The following is a 20,968-nucleotide window of genomic DNA, read 5'->3' as shown; positions in this document are numbered from 1 at the left end:
ATGGAGCTCATGAGGTATTTTGAATTTCTTTGTGTGGAAAAGTATGTGGAACTGAGTATAACACCTATGCTTCTGGCTGAACCTGCCATTGACTCTTTTACAACAGCAAGGAAAAATACTGACACAGAAACTAATTATATAATACAAAATATGAATGAGAAATGCAATATAGTCATAATATGATTCTTTAGAAAATGGTAATCAAATTCTAAACTTTTAGAAACTAAGATTCATCTTTTGTAGAATCAGAAAAGAATGGGAGAAAATACTCCAAATTTGCAGAATAACAATTATAAAGTAATACTGAATATGTTGTAAAACATGAAAACCTAAAAATTTTAACAATGTTTTTAAGCCTGAAGGATACCATGAAGTGAAATATTACAGGCATGAAGAGTCAAATCTCACGTGAGTTCATTTGTATGTATTGTTTAAAATTTCTGTTATAAGTTGGGGGTATAATTATGGTTACCAGAAGATTGTGAGTGGTCATCAGGATGCAAGATAGAAGGTGGTTACAAGAAATATTTTCTTGAAATGGGAATATGGCTACAATTAATATATCATAAAAACATCACCATTAAGAATAGCCACAAATAAAATATAATATTGTGGAATAACTCTAAACAAGTGGAAGACCTGTATGACAAGAACTTTACATGCTGGAAGAAAGAAGGAGAGACCAGAGAATGGGAAGATCTCCCATGCCCTTTGGTAGTTTGAAATTAATATAGTAAAAATGAAAATCTTTCCAAAAGCAATCAACTGGTTCAATACCATTCCCATGTAAATCTCAGCAAGGTTTTTCAAAAACCTTAAAAAAATTACTCAACTTCATATAAAAAAAGCAAAAAGCCAACATCATAAAACCAACCATATTGAATCACAAAAAAGAGAATGTGGGAAGTATATTTGAGCTCATTTTCACATGATACAAAAAAGATACCCTATAGTATGGGAAAAAGATCTTCACCTACCCCCCACTGGACATAGGACTGATCTTCAAAACATACAAAGAACTAAAAAAAAGGTCATCAAAAGCACAAATAATCCAATAAAAAGTGGGGTACAGAACTAATCAGGGAACTCTCAATACATGAATCTAAATTGCATGAGAGAAACTTAGGGAAACTTCCAATGTCCTTAGTGATTAGAGAAATGAAAATCCAAACAACTCTGAGATTCCATCTTACATCTGTAACAATAGCCAAGTTCAAAAACACTGATGACAACTTAAGCTGGAGAGGATGTGGGATTAAGGGAACACTCGTCCATTGCTGATGGGAGTTCACACTTGTACAGCCACTTTGGATATCAATATGGTGATTTCTCAGAAAATTAGCAGGCAAACCACCTGGTGATGGTACATGCATTTAATCCCTGCACTTGGGAGGCAGAGACAGGCAGATCTCTGTGATTTTGAGGCTATCCTGGTTTACAATAGCTACTTCAGGACACACTCCAAAGCTTCAGAGAAACAATGTCTTAAAAAACCAAAAAATGAAAAAAAGAAAGAAAATAAGGTAACAACATATCTCAGCACACAACCATTCAACTTTTGATTATATACCCAATGCATGCACAGCCATACTACAAGTGTTCAACTATGTGCACAGCAACATTATTTTTTACAGCCAGACCCTGAAAACAACCCCTCCACTGAAGAATTGATAAAGAAATTATAGTATATTTGCACAACGGAGTACAACACAATGGATAAACATAATGAATCTTGAAATTTATGGGCAACTTGCTGGATCTAAAAAACATCATAAAAGAGTGAGTTAACCCAGACCCGGAAAGACAAATATAATATGTACTCACTCCTAAGTGGCTTTTAGATATAAACCAAAGGACAAACATCTTACAATTCACAATGCCAGAGAATAGACAACATAAAGGAGCCTATGAGAGGCATACATGGATCTATTCTACATAGGAGATAAAGAAAAACAGTATCTGAGTAAACATGGAGCATGTTGATTATGAGAGAAGGGGAGTGGAGAAGAAAGGAAAGTAGTGGAAAATATAAAGTTGAATGAAAAACAGTTTAAAAATCCTTGCTACACAGAAGATCATGGTTGAATTATCCAGAGTGATAGTAATAAATGAATAGCTGAAATATGGAACTTTGCTTAATTATATAGCTAAATAAAATAACTCCTCATGATAAGGAAAACTGATTTATGGCATCTAATTAAAAATAATCCACACATATTTTGCAACAGAAAATTGAAGATTCTGCTTTTGTTGCTACAGACTTTCCAGGCCAATATTATGTCCTTCTGTGTTCTTTGATTGAGTTCAAAACTCTATAATTATAGTTTTCCTTAGTTATGGTGTGTGTAAATATAAAAGTTGAGACTCACCAAAGTAGGATAGATGATATACTTTACTTTGCCAAATGTCAGTTGACTAAATATTGTAACTATAATTAAACCAATTAAAATGTCCATGTTTTATTAAGCACAGCACTCTTGGGTGGCAGAGAACATGGCAGGGGAGACAGAAAACCTGGGAACACATGCAAACCTCGGACTATGGGTTCCTTTTCTAGAATTCCACTTAATGCCCTGTTGAAGTGCTCTTATACCCCTCTTGCGAAGGGATCAGGACCTGGCATGCTGGGATTTGGAGTCCAAACAAATGAAACTCCCATGGGATGCCATGAGAAGGGCAGAGTTGAAAGCTGATGGGTATAGAAAGGCATTCTGTTCACTTCCATCCCAGAAATTACAGGCACCTGCTTCTTGAGGGAGGTAAGAAGGCAGGTGTCTAGGAGAAAAAATATTGTTATTACTGACTCTATGAAATGGAGCTGTCCATGGAATTTGACACAAAAGCAGGTGAAACTAGAGTTTTTTTGGCTGGTATTCTTAATCCAGAAGAACTGGCAGGTGTCCTTGGTCTAAGAGAGCTGGTACCAGTGGTAAGGTTCCAGGAGCTGGTACAAGTGCTTTTGGCATTTCCTTCAGAGTGCCTTGTAGGTTGGTCTCAAGGTTAAGCAGCAGAAATGACCAACAAAATATGCTTAAAACTGGCTGGAGTAAGTGTAACAGAAAACAACTAAAAAAAATTAAAAACCCTGGATTTTACCAGACATGATTCTGATGTAACAATAGAACCTTTCCCAGGAAATTGTAAGAGAACTGGAACAGATTTTATATCTTGGTGTAATAGCAAAAAGCTAGTGCTTCAGGTTAGAAGGCAATTAAAGGAAATTGGGAATTATGAACCTCTGAAGATTGAAACCTGTTAAACCTCGATTCTGAGGCCTGTTAAAGAAGAGTACCTTGAGTTGTCAAATGCCTTTAGACAGATATGGCAGGAATTAATGAGCAAAAATGAGACAGCTTTTTGCTAGGAAACAATCCCTCATCCTCTCCGTGTTCTTGGAGAACATCAGTCTTAGAAGCAGTGCTTGCTATTATCTGCTGTGTGTGAGAGGCCTAAAGATTTCCTGTAAGGGGGAAGATTGAGTGTAACTGTCTTGCCAAGATGAGGGGATTGATTGCCTGGGTGTAGCATCCAGGAGATGAGTGGTACAAATCCTCTTTTTGCTTCTGTGTGGTGGCTTTGCCAAGCACTGAGCAAGTCTGGAGACAGCAGACTTCTTGAAGAAGTCTTCTGTCTTCTTGAAGAAGCCATAGGGTGCTGCAAAATCTGACATGTCTATGTGTGAGAAATTCTCGTTGTTCAAATGCCATGACCTCAGATCTCTAAAGACACTCGAGAACCAGGTACTTTTACTTGATATTTTAAACTGGGCATATAAGCTAAATTTTTAGAGCTGTTGTAATTTGGACGCACACATGTTCATAAAACTTATGCTTAGAGTCCTTGTTATTCATTCCACAGCAGTGAATGACAAGGCTGAGTATCTGGCCTATGCTGCAGCTTAGGGGACAGGGCACATCAGAGTCATGTCACAGCACATCTTCTGGGCTTACCAGGTGGCATTAGAGAGCTGCCTGTGAACAAGCAGGAGGGGGGACAGGAAGTTGGGGTACTTGAGAACTGGGTCCCAACTGCAAGGAGGCAGCCAAGTAGGAGGGGGCTAAATGGAAGTTAGGGCAGACCAAGAGATCTGTCCTTGACTAAACACACAGAGAGAGATGGAAGTGGAGGCAGGATGAGAGAACTGTTTACAGAGCCTGAGCATTGGAACATAGGACAAGAGAGCTGTCTACTAATGAGCAGACAAGGAAAGGCGGAAATAGGGGTGTGGCCAACCACTTGGTTGCAAATAAACAGAGAGAGAAAAGCAGAAGGGGAGGGTAAGAATGAGGGTACACTTAGAAAAGCTAGGCCATTGCAGTGCAACCACCAGAATGGCTTTGAGTCAGGAAACCAGGGTACATGAGAAACTGGCCAGTGACATCTCCTTTCCAAATCGCATCTCAGCAAGAGGCCTGCTGCCTTGTGTGCCAGGCTTCTGGCATGTCTGGGTCTTCAGCAAAAGCCTGAAAAGTGAAAATGGGTCACCTCAAATCTCTACCTGCATGCAGTTTAAAAGGGTGTCTCACCAAGTAAAGGCAATGCACTTGGTGGAGTACATGCACAGGAAGGGCAATTTCCAGCATTGTCCTGGGACCTGAATCCACAGGAAGAATTGAACCTCCTTGATAGCACCTCCATGATAGGAAAAAATTCTACAACAAGCCACTTTCCAGGCACACAAAAGTCCAAATAAAACATACTAAATCAAATTAAAATGTCCATGGTTTATTAAGTGTCATGCTTTCAGGTGGCTGAAAGCATGGCAGAGGAGACAGAAAATGGGGGAGCACATGAAAACCCAGAACCACTTGTTCCTTGCTGGAAGCCCATTTAAATACTCTGTGAGAGGGGTCAGGACCTGGCATGCTGGGTTTGGGGTCCAGACCAAAGCAACTTCCAGGCCATGGGTCTGGGATGGAGGTCAGGGGCTAGGATGACACTCTCAACTTAACAATAATGTAGAACTGTTGGATTAGTGATATAAAGAATTTATCAATGCTTAGGAAATAGTTAAATCTCATAAAGTAGACTGGAGCTCAGAAAAGACTGCATGTAAATGCTCAAAATATAAGAATATGTTAATCAGGGCTGTTAGAGATAAGAATGCTTGGGTGCATATGGTTTACCAGGATTGTTCAGTGGCTCCAAACCATTATAAAGATGTTGAAGGACCCCAATTCGCTTTAACCACAGTCATACCGTTCTTGCAAAGGATGAGCAAATAACAAACTTAGCTCAGGACCTCCTGGAATGCTGAACAAATAACAAGCTCCATAAAAGGCCTCCGCTGAGCAAAGATACCTACCTGAGGTTAGAGCAAGGACAGCCTTATCTGGCTGCAAAACAGGGAATTTATGAACTGGCCATAGAAACAAAGAAAGAGAAGATTGCGAGGCCTGAGTCACGTAGAAAGCAGGGCTCGGGGCTGTGCGGTCAGACACCTGGTCGCCAGTCGGGAAGGGGAAGGCAGGATAAAAGGACTGAATATTCCTCTCATTGTTATCTAGGTTAAAAATTCACCACCCTGCTTCTTGCTTCTGTAAACCTCGCTTTTTGCTCTCCTACAAAAACCCCTCACCCCCAACCTGCAGGCGCGCAAGTTCTCCGAGAGACCTTGTCGCCCACAGGTGCCTGTGTACCCCAAATAAACCTCTTGCATTTTGCATCCGGCTGCGTGCTTTCGACTGATCTTTGGACATGGGGGTCTCTCCCGAGGGAAGACGCCCCAGGGGAGTCTTTCATTTGGTGCATTGGCCGGGAAGTTGAGGCCCCTATCCCAGAGACCACCGAATCACTGCCGGGAGGTGAGGTGAGCTGGCCAGAATTCTATGTTCTATGTTTTATGTTCTATGTTGTATGTCCTGCGTTGTTTGCGTCTGATTGTTGCGCTGCGAATTTGAATTTGTACGATTCAGCTGGGTCGATTTGTATTTGGCGGGCCTTGGAGAGGAGCTGACGAGCTCAGACTTTCCCCCCCGCACCCCGGGAGACGTCCCGCGGGAATTTGGGAGCTCAAATTTTCGGGCTCATTTGTCTGAACCCACGACCAGAGTCGGACTTTTGTCCGAGGTACGAGGTTCGTTTGTCTGAACCCACGACCAGAGTCGGACTTTTGTCCGAGGTACGAGGTTCGTTTGGGGGGCCGAGGTGTCCGGAGCCTCTTTGTAATAGCCTCCGTTTGAGCAGTGTGTTTGATTGTCAGTCTGTTCTATTGTGCAGCATATGGTTTGTCTGTTTGTTTAAAGAATCAAAGTTAAGGTATCTGGAAGAAGGTACAAAAAGCAACGGGGAAGAAAAATCCCTTAAGTTCAGTGCAGGAGGAATTTGAAAAAACAGCAGAAAAAAATGAGGTAACTGAAGGCGGGACTATGAGGACGATGGGGTACGGGAAACCGCGGCTTCCGTCCCCTCTGACAACTGCCTTCCCTGTTCTTAAAGAGCCACAGAGTTTTTGAGGTGATTCTCGCCTAATTTTGATGGGAGAGCTCTATGCCTGGCTCTCATATGTATGTTTGAAATACTGGGCAACCGTTGCAGTGGCTAACTGACACGGAGTTGGGCCAGGCGCGGTGGCGCACGCCTATGGTCCCGGCTGCTCGGGAGGGAGGTGCAGAACAGCACCGGAGAGTGCTGGCTCGTCCGGGAGGCGTGGCCATGCTAACCAGATGCTGGCGGGAATTTGCTGGAGTCCGCAGAGGCGTCTACGAAAAGCCAGGTCACTGCGGCGGCTTGGGCGGGCTAAAGTGACTGACATCAGAGGCTATGTGTCCCGGCCTTCTGGCAGGGTTGCGGTTTTCGGAGGACCTTTTCTGCACCTGAGCACGGGCTGTGCAGAAAGCTGCGTTTCCATAGCAACATGGGCGGGCTCATTCAGGGTGCACAGATCGCCGGCGGAAACGCGGAAGGCCCGGGGGGGGGGGCCATGCCTTTGTTTGAGCGCGCCACAGTGGGCCGTGCCTCAGAGGCGGAGCTGTCGAAGCCGCCGCCGTCTGCTGCTGGTTACCCGTATCCTAGGTAACAGAGGCGGACCTATTGCCTCAGGCAACGGATAAGATAAACAATGCTAGACTTAGAGGCTTTTTTTCATCTGAATAGCGGAGCTGAAGAGATGGCTCAGAGGTTAAGAGCACTGCCTTCTCTTCCAGAGGTTGTAAGTTCGATTCCCAGTGACTGTGTCATCTTAGGACTCCAGGCTGGGAACAGGAAAACGGTTTTCTCATATTTTTGGAGCAATAATCTCATCTGTGCCAGATTTAAAACGGTTTAATTCTAAGGCCTGCTGTATTGGCACAGGCAAACAAGATTTGCTCTTTGAAACAAAGACATGCAGGTCTCTAAGTTCAAAACCAGCCTACTTCCAGTACTGATTGTGCTGAATTTTTACACTGAGATTTTTAATACTCTTAAATATTAATTTGGGAGGAGAGTTTTGTTTATGTTTTTCTAGGAATGCTGACATACATTTGGGTGCCAGCAAGACTGACAAGAGAAATAAAGAAAAAAAAAGATGACCCAGTAGATGCTGAATGTCCTGCTGTGGAAGATTCATATGGAGGCAGCAGAGATGACCTTCAACCTCTTATCTCTTACTCTATTTTGCCTTTTCCTTCCTTAGGAATGGGTGGGAACAGAGATATTCTTGGCATGCTGTGTCTAGGTGGAAGTGCTGTATGTCTTTGATTGGTGTGCTACATGCCAGCTCAAATGAGGAGGGACAAGGTCTTTGTGGCACAGGCCTTGACAGCCTTGAAATATGTATCCTCACCCCAAGTTTGGCTCTCAGCCTTAAAGAGCTCTTTCAGATCCTATGGGTTATAACTATTATAAATATCTGTCATCATTTATAGGGGCTGGTTACAAATTATTGTCGGTTAATGTTAAAAAAAATTGCTGGTCTCAAATGTTTCGTACTGGTATGTGCTGTTCTTGTTTAAAAATTATCATTGGTTAATGTTTTATTTTTTTTTAAAAAGAGCCTATCGCTGATCTCAAATGTTTCACACTGGTATAGGATTTTATATGCTGTTCTTGTATGCTGTTCTAGTTTAAAACATAGCCATATATCCCCACTGAGAAAAACCACAAGAAAGACTTTGGTAAGAGTTTTTATGTTGTCTAAAAGCAAGAGAAATTTTTGCTATGTTGTCTAAAAGCAAGGAAAAATTTTGGTTAAAAAATATATAAACAGATGGGCCTTATCTAGGTCCCCATGTATGTTTTTAAGGTCAAACTTAAAGCAGGTAGGGAGCAGCTGACAGTCCATCACCGCAGGGCTCTGCCATCTATGTTTCTTGAGCATTTAAAGGAGGCAGAGAAAATGTTTCATAAATAAGAGACGGAGAAAGAGAAGCATGAGAGAGAAAAAATGGAGGCAGAAGAAAGAGGACTGGAGGGATCACAGACAAAAGAGAAATTTGATAGAATTTTGGCCGCAATGGTAGGAGAGAAAGAAAAGATAGAACATAGACAGATAGGGAACCTGGGCAACAGAAGACCAAAGATGAACATGGACAGGCACCCCTTGGACAAAGGACGATGTGCTTATTGCAAAGAAAAAGAACATTGGGCAAGAAATTGCCCAAAGAAGAAAGGAAGGGACTCTAAGGTACTGACCCTAGCAAAAGATGATTAGAGGGGAGAGAATAAAAGACTTTAATAATTGGAGCAACTGGATAGAAACAGTATCTGTGGACCACCTCACGAACTGTAGATTTGGGGAGAGGACAAGTGACTCATTCCTTCCTGGCTATCCCCGAGCGTCCTATCTTTATTAGAAGGAGACTTGCTAATGAAGCTGAAGGCCCAGATCGAGTTTACTCAAACCAGGCTGGAGATGATTAAAGCCTTTTGTTGACTGAACCAGTGACCTTCGCTCCCCCTGCTGTCCTCCATCCCGCTACCCTACTGCCTGAGACTGATGACATCTCGTCTACTCATCAATGCGCTGAGAAGCTGGCACCAGAAATGATCTGAAGGATCAGCCGTGGCCTGAAAGTCCGAGCTGGTGTACAGATGGCAGCTGTTTCGTGATCGAAGGTAAGCGGAAGGCAGGGACAGCAGTGGTGGATGGGAAGCAAATGGCCTGGGCATAGCCTCCCTGAAGGACGTTGGCACAAAAAGCCGGACTTGCTGCTTGGATACGAATGACAGAGGGAGAAGTCTCAGCATCTACACTGGCAGCAGGTATGCTTTTGCCACTGCTCATATTCATGGAGCAATATACAGAACATCTGCAGGAAAAGACATATACTTGTCCAAGACACCAAAAAGCTTGAGATGCTGTGGCTGAAAGAAAATCAGACGACAGACTCTCTGTCTTGACAGAAGAAGTAGTCAAAAATTGCAAGGACTGTGCTATGATTAATGCAGGACACTCCATATATGCTCCTGGGAAGAGGCTCAGGGGCGATTGGCCTGGAGCCCATTGGAAAGTATATTTTGCAGAAATTAAGCCAGCCAGATATGGCAACAAGTACTTATTAGTTTTTATAGATACCTTTTCAGGCTGGATAGAAGCTTTTCCTACCAGGACTGAGACAGCCAATGCGGTGGCTAAGAAGATCAAGAAGAAATCTTCCCAAGGTTTGGGATACCCAAGGTAATTGGATCTGATAATGGACCTGCATTTGTTGCCCAGGTAAGTCAGGGATTGGCCGCCCAATTGGGGATCTATTGGAAATTACATTGTGCTTACCGACCCCAGAGTCAGGACAGATAGAAAGGATAAATAGAATTCTAAAAGAGACCTGCGGAAATGACTGGACAGCCCTCCTTCCCTTTTGCCCTGTTCCATGTTTGGAATACCCCAGGGGCGATTTAAACTCATCCCCTATGAGATCCTATGTGGAGAACCACCACTGCTCACTGAGTTGGATAAAATGTGTAATCCTGATGTTATTCTTTCTAGACCTTTATTTTCCCTGTCTAAAGGTCCTTGAAATGGAGAGACATCAGATCTGAAAACAACTGAAAGAAGTATGCATCTCTGCCTGGATCCACGCCCCCCACATGAAGCGAGCTCCTGAACTACCCAAACTACAGTATCCGAGGCTTTTGACAAAGCTACCAGTCAAAAGGCTTGGGTTTAGAGGACTAATCATAGACAGACTTTTACTGAGGTTATGTAATGAGACTCTAAAGGGCCCTAAGACTCCTGACACTTGGTACTTGGTTCCTGGTTTAGATAGATGATGGGTTTGTAGTACAGGTTTGATGCCTTGCATGTCAATGTTAATTTTTGACGTTACCAAAGATTACTATGTGCTTGCACAACTGGTATGAGTTTGACAGGCACCCATCTCGCTTTCGACGAGAACCTATTTCTCTGACACTAGCAGTAATCCTGGGCCTTAGAGAAGCTGCCGGTGTTGGGACAGGTACCGCTGCCCTAATGCAGGCCCCTCAGTACTTCAATGTATTAAGATTTGAGGGCTTTAAAGCAATCTGTTTCCAAACTCGAAGAGTCATTGACTTCCCTCTCAGAAATGGTCTTACAGGATAGAAGGAAATTAGATTTGTTATTCCTAAAGGATGGAGGATTATGCGAATAGATCTCCCTGGATGACTACTTTGATATCCTCCCTTATGGGACCACTCCTAACTTTGCTTCTGCTACTAATATTGCCTTTATTAGAAAAAGAACAGGTGCTGTTCAGGTTTTGATGTTGCACCTCCAACACAATGTTTTTTTAGGGTCAAGAGGATACTGAAATCTAGTTCTATGGTTAGAACTAGGCACTAAAAAAAAAAATTGGGGAATGAAGGACCCCAATTCGCTTTAACCACAGTCATACCGTTCTTGCAAAGGATGAGCAAATAACAAACTTAGCTCAGGACCTCCTGGAATGCTGAACAAATAACAAGCTCCATAAAAGGCCTCCGCTGAGCAAAGATACCTACCTGAGGTTAGAGCAAGGACAGCCTTATCTGGCTGCAAAACAGGGAATTTATGAACTGGCCATAGAAACAAAGAAAGAGAAGATTGCGAGGCCTGAGTCACGTAGAAAGCAGGGCTCGGGGCTGTGCGGTCAGACACCTGGTCGCCAGCCGGGAAGGGGAAGGCAGGATAAAAGGACTGAATATTCCTCTCATTGTTATCTAGGTTAAAAATTCACCACCCTGCTTCTTGCTTCTGTAAACCTCGCTTTTTGCTCTCCTACAAAAACCCCTCACCCCCAACCTGCAGGCGCGCAAGTTCTCCGAGAGACCTTGTCGCCCACAGGTGCCTGTGTACCCCAAATAAACCTCTTGCATTTTGCATCCGGCTGCGTGCTTTCGACTGATCTTTGGACATGGGGGTCTCTCCCGAGGGAAGACGCCCCAGGGGAGTCTTTCAATGTCATCACTGATTTAAAACCAGGCACTTTGCCCATCCCCATATCATAGGACAGACCTCTAAGAAGCTGCTCAATGGGGCATTACAGGGTCACAACCAGTCTTAAGGCCAATTAGCCATAAAATTCCAGTTTCCTTATTGATAAAAACTTAGTTCTGCCAAATGGACAATATGACAGCAGGTGACATGTGTTTGAAATATAAAACACTGTTGTGTGAAGAACTAGCCTCATCAATCAAAAATTTTATTTTGTACCTCAGGCAGGGAAGAGGTATAATTTTGGGAGACCTAGTATAATTTGGGACCTAAGCCTTCTGAGTTTCACTAAGAACCTGATGTTATTGATGATAAAACTGAGCTCCTTCTGTAAAACTAGTAATATACTTTGGAGAGCTGGTAATGGCCTGACTATCCTGGAACACACTCTGTATACCAGGCCACTGACTGTAACTCTATTTGTCAGGATCAGATCTCAGCAGCCAACATAAATATATGGGCAACATCCACCTATCTCTTATTAATTACATCCTCTCTTTCGGGGAAGGGTCTACTCTTTTTTCAAAGTCAATATAGAAATGTTGTATTTAATTTTAGAAGTGTATCGTTCGTTAGGGCTGGAGAGATGGTTCAGTGGTTAAGAACACTGGCTACTCTTCCAAAGGTCCTGAGTTCATTTCCCAGCAACCACAGGGTAGCTTACAATCATGTAAAATGAGGGCTGGTGCCCTCTTCTGGCCTGCAAGAATGCACGCAGGCAGAACACCATATGCATAATATATAAATCAATCTTTTTTAAAAGTGCATTTTTATCATCACTTTAAAAAATCACTTTTTGGCATCATTTTCAAACACTTTCTTAAGTGTTTTGCTACTCTTATCTCAATTTGGTTCTGTTCTGTCATGTTTCTAAGTCATTAATATTTTCATTTCATTTCTCTAGAGTTATCTTGGTTATTGATTTCTGTGTAGAGCAATGTATCCTGTAGTTAAAGCTTGCTCATTATATACAAATGAGAACTATTTTGAACACCTAATTTTACCTCTGCTGCCCAGTGATGGGACAACAATTCTGTAACTCCTTCCAGGTTTGACCTTGAGTAGTTAGTGAGAAAGAAAATTAGAGCAGTTAATGAGTGTCTGTAGAAGGAGCAGCGGGCTGTGTTCTCGCCTGAATCCCGGCTAGCTTACCCCTGAAATAATTACATGGAACCTGTATTCTTTTAAACACTGCCTGGGCCATTAGTTCTACCCTCTTATTGGCTAATTCTCACATCTTGATTAACCCATTTCTATTAATGTGTGTAGCACCATGAAGTGGTGGCTAACTGGGAAGATTCTAACCTTTATCTATTTTGAGCCAGAGCTTCATCATCTGCCTCACTTCCCTTCTTTCCAGCATTCTGTTCTATCAACTCCAAGTGACTGCTAATCATTCTGGCTTGTATTGGGGATTTACAAGTGAAGAGAGACTGGTACAATACTTGAGCTATTGATCAACTTTAAAGCTGGTGGAGGCACAGTGCAAAAAGGGAGCACTTAGGCTAAGGGTGAGAGCTTTCTTCCTTCAACAGGCATTGAAGTTAGCTATGTACAATCAGGTAGTCAATGGTAGATGCTCTATGAATGTCCTGATTGACCACTGTTTGCACTCTACAGACCAGGGCAATTAAGAATCTGGGTAAGGGACTGACCTTATCTGAAACCTAATTTCTATATTTAAAGTAGTTTATCCAAAATAGAAGATCTGGGTAAAATATTGTGGCCCTACCTAACAGAACTGTTACTTCTCTGGCTTAAGATGGTTATCTTTAGAGAAAATATATGGGAAATTAATATGTTCTAATACAAATTTCTAGGTTTTGGAGCACATGACCATTAAGCTTCTTTCAATATTTCTAAGTAATTTTTAGATTAAAACTGCACCATAGTCCCATTATCTTTGCTCTGTCCAAGCCCTAACAAGATCCTGATTATTTTGAATTCCTTCTATGTTTTTTAAACAAGTTACAAATTAATAACAGTTACAGAGTAACAGTAGTTACTTTATGAATGTGACCTGTGTTTGTCTTCAGGACTTTGCATCTCTGAGGCAATGGGATGGCTGCACTGGGAAGAGTGTGTGTAATGGGATGTGTTCACAGAGGTCACTGTACTTTGTATGAGGGGCAGGATGTGCTCTAGGAGAGTGGAATAATGTGTCCTAAATACAAACTTTCTTAGCTATGGCCCTTTCTGCTAGGCTGGAAGGGCAGAATTGGAGGGGCTATACTGTCTGAGTCATTTAATCTTTGATCCTCCAGTAGAGGAGCTGCTGATATTATGAGGCCCAGCTGGGTGGCCCAAGCCAATGAGAGATTCTGGAAAGTGTTAGCCATCAGGTGTACTAGTGGCAAGTAGTTAACAAGTTCTTTCTACAATTCTCTTCTCTCTCTGCTATAGGGAGTTTTAAGAAAGGACAAAAGCTACAGCATAGTGAGTGTTGGATATTCATAGCAGGTTTGTTGAACTGCCATTTATGCTTTGACTTGAATGAACCATGAGCCAGACTGTAGTTATGTTGGTCCATGTGGTTTTTGTCGGCGGTGGCCCTTGTTTTCTGAGCCACACTATGTATGAATTTACTAGGGAAAGGCAGACTATGCTACCTGGAATTGGATGATATGATGCTGGTTGTATCACTGTCCAGATTACACACACAGGCACTGCTTTTGTTTTGCAGAGGGAAGAGAGATTAGAAATCTGAAGGTAAATTTGGTCTCCTGATATATCTCTAAAAAAATGTGACCTTAATTAAATTCATTGCTTCTATGTTAGATGGACAGACCACTTCATAAATCCAGTGGTTCTCACCTTCTCAGCAAGCTCCCAGATCCAAGATATCCAGTCTACCTGGTGTCTTCTGATGTACTGCTCTTCAAAGTATTTTCTAGGGCCCAAGTGGGAAAAATTTACCAAGGATTCTTTTTACCTGTACTAGGACTTCCGCCCTAGAAGGCCTGCTTGACTTTCCACAGCTTGTCTCTTCCCCCTCTCACCTCTGCCAGGACACTTAGATCCCATCATTCCCTCATGAATCTCCTTTATGGCATTCATAAGGGATTTCTAGAGTGAAAGAGAGTCTTGAAATTGCACAAACAACAATTAACAGAGTCCTAAAGCTTCTAACTTCCCTTTCTGAGAATTGAATTTTCTTGTGTTTCTGATATGAGTCCAGATTTCAATGTTGACAAGATTTTTGGTGCTACATAGATTTCTTAAATTAATAGTTATTAGTTCTATCCACTCCCACCATGTGGGTTTATGTTGTATGTGAGTCTATACATCTAGATTTGTGGGCATAAGGGTAGAACAGCACATGTGTGGTGGTCAAAACACAACCTTATGGAGCTTCTTCTCTCCTGCCAACCACATGGATATGGGAAATAGAACTGAGATCATCCTTTTGGCAGTGAGTGATTTTATCCTCTCAGTGATCTCCCCAGCTCAAGGCTGAAGGCTATAAAACATATCAGAGCTTGACAAATGAGACAGATTTCATCTGGGCAAGTTGTTTCCCACCTATAATCCCAAAACATTGAATATGGAGAGAGGAGGATTTTGCCTTTCAGGTCAGGCTAGTCTACATAGGAAGAAGCTGTCCCAAAAGAAAGCATTAAACAAACATCGTGCATGCCCATTTTGGTGGTTCGTATCTTATATCTCAGTACATAGCAAGCTGATGCCGGAATATCACCAATAGTTTCAAACCAGGCTAATGTGTCCTGTGAGACCCTGTGTAAAATGATTTCCCTTTCCCAAAAGATTCAGACTAGTGTTCCTTTTACTATTTCTTAAACCTAACAAAGGTTCACCCATTTGTTTAGAAATGCTGAAACAAATACATAAAAGGAAAATAAAGGGCTGATTAACACTTAATGTAGGTTCTACCTCCAGAATTCTCAAGGGGAATATTTATCTGAGCACATTTTACTCCTTTAAATAAGCCAGCCTGTTCAGTTCAGTAACTCATTTTTTAATTGGGTTAATTGGAGTTTTAGTGTCTAGTTTCTTGAGTTCTTTATATATTTTGGAGATCAGACCTTGGTCTGATGAGGGGTTGTTGAAGATCTTTTCGTAATCAGTAGGTTGCCTTTTTGTCTTAATGACAGTGTCCTTTGATTTACAGAAGCTTCTCGGTTTCAGGAGGTCCTATTAATTAATTGTTGCTCTTATTGTCTGTGCTACTAGGCTTCTACCTAGGAAGTGATCTCCTGTGCCCATGTCTTGTAAATTACTTCCCACTTTCTCTTCTATCAGGTTCAATGTGGTCAGATTAATATTGAGGTCGTTAATCCATTTGGACTTGAGTTTTGTGCATGGTGATAGATATGGATCTATTTTCATTCCTCTACAGGTTTACATTCAGTTATGCCAGCACCATTTGTTAAAATTCCTTTCTTTCTTCCATTGTGTAGTTTTAGCTCCTTTGTCGAAAATCAAATGTTCATAGTTTGTGGATTAGTATCTATGTCTTCGATTCGATTCCATTGGTAAACATCTCTGTTTTTGTGTCAATACCATGCAGTTTTCATTACTGTAGCTCTGTAGTAGAGTTAGAAGTCAAGGATGGTAATGCCTCCAGAAGTACTTTTATTGTATAGGACTGTTTTGGCTATCCAGGGTTTTTTGTTTTGCCATAGCATGTTGATTATTGTTCTCTCAAGGTCTGTGAAGAATTTTGTTGGGATTTTGATGGGGATTGCATTGAATCTATAGATTGCTTTTGGTAGAATTGCCATTTTTACTATGTTGATCCTCCCAATCAAGAGCATGAGAATTCTCAACAGAAGATCAAATGGCCGAAAGACTCTTAAGGTCATGCTCAACCTCCTTAGCGATCAGGGAAATGCAAATCAAAACAACTTTGAGATACCATCTTACACCTGTCAGCTCAGAGATTTGAGAAACAGGCCACTGACTATAACTCTATTTGTCAGGATCAGATCTCAGCAGCCAACATAAATATATGGGCAACATTCACCTATCTCTTATTAATGACATCCTCTCTTTCGAGGAAGGGTCTACTCTTTTTTCAAAATCAATATAGAAATGTTGTATTTAATTTTAGAAGTGCATTATTAGGGCTGGAGAGATGGTTCATTGGTTAAGAATGCTGGCTACTCTTCCAGAGATCCTGAGTTTATTTCCCAGCAACCACATGGTAGCTTACAATCACTGGCAGGACAGCCCAGAAAGCCAGTCTTTTAAAACTGTAAAAAAGTTGCAGCTTTTTTACTGCTGTGGCTGAAAACCGAAAAGCATGCATTCAGCTTTTCATCAACACTGTTTAAGTGTTTCATGGCAGGACCTCTTAATGAGCTACAAAGTTTTGCAGCTAAAGCTGAGTCAGGAAGCCTCTCTTAGATGAGAGCATTTGCTTGCCTCTTACAAGCAGAGCAGACCCGAGAAATTGCTGCTATCAAGAAAACATGCTTTACTCTATTCTTTACCAAACTTTCTCAGGCTTTCTGTGGATGCAGTTATCCACGTGGGCTCCATCTGTTACATGAGGGTCATTTTGTTGGGGTATCTGTCCTGCCCAGTAACCCACAGCTGGCAAGTCCCTAAGAAAACCACACACAGGACTCCATAAGGTTATAAAACTGATTGGCCTATTAGCTCAGGTTTCTTGTTAACTCTTATAGCTTATATTAACCCATTATTCTGATCTACACTAGCCATATGGCTTGGTTCCTTTTTCAGCTGTCAGCTCACATGTTGCCTCTTCAGTGATCTGGGCAGGAGTGGCAGAGGGGGCTTCCTGCTTCTCAGAATACTCCTATTCTCATCGCCCCACCTCTACTTCCTGTCTGGTTGACCCACCTATACTTCCTGCCTGACCAATCAGCATTTTATTAAAATACATGATTGACAGAATACAGACAATTCTCCTGCACCACATTAATGTCAATATACCTAATTTTTTTTAAAAAAATGACAAATCCTGGCAACAATGTGCAGAAAGTTGAACTCCATTTCAGTGCTTAAGGAAATGCAAACTGGTTTAACCGTTTTTAAACTCAAACTGGAGGTTCCTTGAAAGGCCACCTCTAGAGATACTATGTACCCATCAGTACCTCCACTGGCATAAACATCCAGAAGTCTATATCATGTATGGTAAATCTGCTAATTCATGCTCATTGTAATTATATGTACAACAGCCAGGGCACAGAAAGCACCCTAGATTTGCATCAACTGATTAATGAATAATAAAAATTGCTATAGTCATATATGGTAACATTGAAGCATTGAGAAAAATTAAACTACAAAGTTCACTGCCTGATATTTTGTTTGTATTCTGATAAATAAAGCTTACGTGAAGATCAGAGGATAATTTCCTGATTCTCCACTGGCTTCAGCAAAAGCACTGTGGAATCTGTGAGTCTATAAACAATTGAATATTGAACACATGTGTTTACATTAATAATACAGGTAGTGTGCATTTGTTCTTTTGTTCCCCTAATGATAGGATATTATCTGGCACCCTATAGACATTGCTCTTACTGAACTAGTTCATTCTTAATAATTCCTGCTCACTCTCTTAGGTAAAATGACTCTTCTGAATCTTACCCTCTAGGATTTCAATCTACCCACTAAAGTTTCAATATTCATGTTGACCTCTAGCAACAAAAATCTGTCATTCTGTCATATTAATGAAGTCCTAGATATCTGTCTCCACTTCTAACTATTCCTAATGTTTAATTTTTCTATCTTCTTCTACTTCTTTTTTTTTCTTTTCTTTTGGTTTTTTGAGACAGGATTTCTCTGTAGCTTTGTAGCCTGTCTTGGAACTAGCCCACATAGACCAGGGTGGATAGAGATCTACCTGCTCCTGCCTCTGACAGCTGGGATTAAAGGTATGTGACACTACTACCCAGCAAATTTTTCTTTTTTATTTTGCATGAGTATTCATACAAAAGTTAACATGTGACTATAGGGTGCAATGTTCTTGAAAGCGTAAGAGGAATATTTGAGTGTCATTTCTCAGCTAATATGCTTAGATTTGATTTAGAAATAAAGATAAAAGTATGCAAGACCTGGAGCAGATCCTACCCAATTCAAACATTTCCATGTTTTATACTTCTAAACAAAATCACCAAGTTTAGTTAAAAGTCAAACTTAAGGAAGGAAAAAATAGTAGATGCTTTCATAACCAACTATCCAAATTCTTGGGAAGAGGAACAAAATTTTTGAAGAGTAATGATAAAAGTTAAATTAATCTTGAGGGATTATACATTCATTTAGCTTGTCTGTGATGTTATTTCATTTTATTTTCAGATATAGTTTCACTATATACTTCAGGCTGGCTTGTAACTAATGGTCCTTTTCTGGGTTTGATTTTCCTCAATATGACAAAAGTTAGGATTCTTTATGAAGAACTTCAGTAATCATGGATTTTCTTGATTAATGATTTATGAGGGAGGAACCAGTTCACTGCAGAGCTGCGCTATTCCTGGTCAGGTAGTTCTGCAGTGTATAAGATTGCAAACAGAACTTTTAGATGTGTGTTTCTTTTCTAATGAGAGAAAGAAATAGGGGGTAGTATGGGTTGTATGGGAAGATCCAAGAGAACTATGGAAAGAACCCACAAATTGTCTGCCACTAGTACTCCACATTGCTAATGCATCCCAGAATCCCTCACTGGATAGGGTCACCCAGCTGGGCATCACAATATTAGCAGCTCTCCTATAGGAAGATCAGAGATCAAATGACTCAGACACTACAGTCCTTCCAGTTCAACCATCCCAGCCCAGCAGACAGGACCCTAATTTAGAAAGTTTTAATTTAATACACATTATTCCACTCTCCTAGAGCACATCCCGTTTGTCACCCAAAGCACAGGGTCTTTTGTGTGCACATTCCATTACATACTCACTTTCCAGTGCAGCCATCCCATTGACTCAGAGATGGGAAATCCTAAAGACAGAGGTCACATTCATAAAGTAGCTACAGTTAGTATGTAACTGAGGTTACTTTGTAACTGTTGTTAAAGAACAGACCATGAATTAGAAAATAATTGAGATCATGTTAAGGCTTGGAGGGAGCAAAGACAATGTAAAAATAATGTAGTTTTAATCTAAAAAATTATTTTGAAAAGTTGAAACAGGCTTTACGGCCATGTGCTCCAGAGATTAGGGATTTGTATTAGAGCACAATGAATATTTATCATATTTTCCCTAAAGATGAAGCTCTTAATCCAGAAATGTAACAGTCCTCTTCAGTAGAGACTTAACATTTTCCCCAGATCTTCTATTTCAGATGTACTACTGTATATATAGCAGTTAGGCTTCAAGATAAGGTCAGTCAGTCCCTTACCCAGATTCTTGATTGCCATGGTCCATGAACTGCAAACAATGGTCAACCAGGACAGTCACACAGCATCACAATTGACTACCTGATTCCACATCAGTAATCTCAGTTGAAGGAGAAAAGCTCTTACCCTCAGGCCATCCTCTCACTTCCTGCACTGTGTCTCAACAGCTTCAAAGTTGGTCAATGAGTTCAATTCTTATACCAATATCTCTTCATTTCTAAGTCCCCAATAAAAGCCAGAAAGATTAGCAGTCATTAACTGATCTATTTTTCTTTCTCATTGACAAGTCAAGGCCAAACCTGGAAGGAGTTGCAGGACTGTCTTCCCAGTATTAGGCTGCAGAGGCAGGATTAGGTGTTCAAAATAATTCTCAATTACACAGCATGAAGCAAACCTAAACTACAGAAGACATTGCTCTACACAGAAATCAACAACTTGAAAGAAATGAAATTAAATATTAATGACTTAGAAACATTAGAGAACAGAAACAGAGATAACAGCAGTAGTACACTTAAAAAAAGTATTTGAAACTGATACCAAAAAGTGATTTTTAAAGTGATAATAATAATGTACTTTTAAGATTAAATAAAATTTTCCATATTGACTTTGAAAAAAGAGTAGGCCCTTCCCTAGGAGAGGGGATGTCATTAACAAGAGATAGATTGACATTGTCCATAGACATATGTTAGCTGCTGAGATCTATAACCTGACACATAGAGTTAGTCAATGGCCTGTTTTTCAAATGACTGAGTTGATATAACTGTGTTAAGCAAGACTGATCATATCTGTAGAGGATAGTTGCCTAATTGCACATTGAATGTTCATTGACTCAAGATAAACTTCCCGATCTAGACACACACAGAATCTGGTCTGTGTTCATTCACATGGTATTAATTTAAACATGCTGGCAATTTACAAACCACTCCTGCTACCACAATCAGGCCCTTTTTCATAATGGTGGCTCAAACAGCTGATTGCCTATGCTGTGCCCCCTGCAGTGTACACAATAATCTATTATTTCTATTGTGGTATAAAGACAGAAGAAATGCTATATATGCAAATCCTTTCCCTGCAACTGCATTGGACTGTGAACTACATGACTGAAATGGTTAATTTTAATTTTGGTTTTTTTTTTTTTGAGACAGGGTTTCTATGTAGCTTTGGTGTCTGTCTTTGAACTAGCTGTTGTAGACCATGCTGTCCTTGTACTCACAGAGATCTGACTGCCTCTGCTGGGATTAAAGGCACCACCACTGCCTGGCAAACACACAATTTTAAAG

General features: G+C 40.9%; 1 long non-coding RNA gene across 2 annotated transcripts; it reads left to right on the top strand.

The window, feature by feature from the left end:
- The first annotated feature begins 7,057 nt into the window (after positions 1 to 7,057).
- Positions 7,058 to 11,259, top strand: LOC148117638 (uncharacterized). Of its 2 annotated transcripts, XR_015736816.1 has the most exons (3): positions 7,312 to 9,036; positions 9,493 to 9,637; positions 9,908 to 11,259. It is a non-coding gene; the product is annotated as an uncharacterized LOC148117638 (long non-coding RNA). The 2 variants fall into 2 exon arrangements; XR_015736815.1 differs by having other exon boundaries at positions 7,058 to 9,637.
- Positions 11,260 to 20,968: the final 9,709 nt, after the last annotated feature.

Source organism: Myodes glareolus, chromosome 27, assembly GCF_982192425.1.
Source record: "Myodes glareolus chromosome 27, mMyoGla1.1, whole genome shotgun sequence".
In the NCBI taxonomy this organism is placed as follows: Eukaryota; Metazoa; Chordata; class Mammalia; order Rodentia; family Cricetidae; genus Myodes; species Myodes glareolus.
This window is presented reverse-complemented; position numbering and strand designations above follow the sequence as displayed.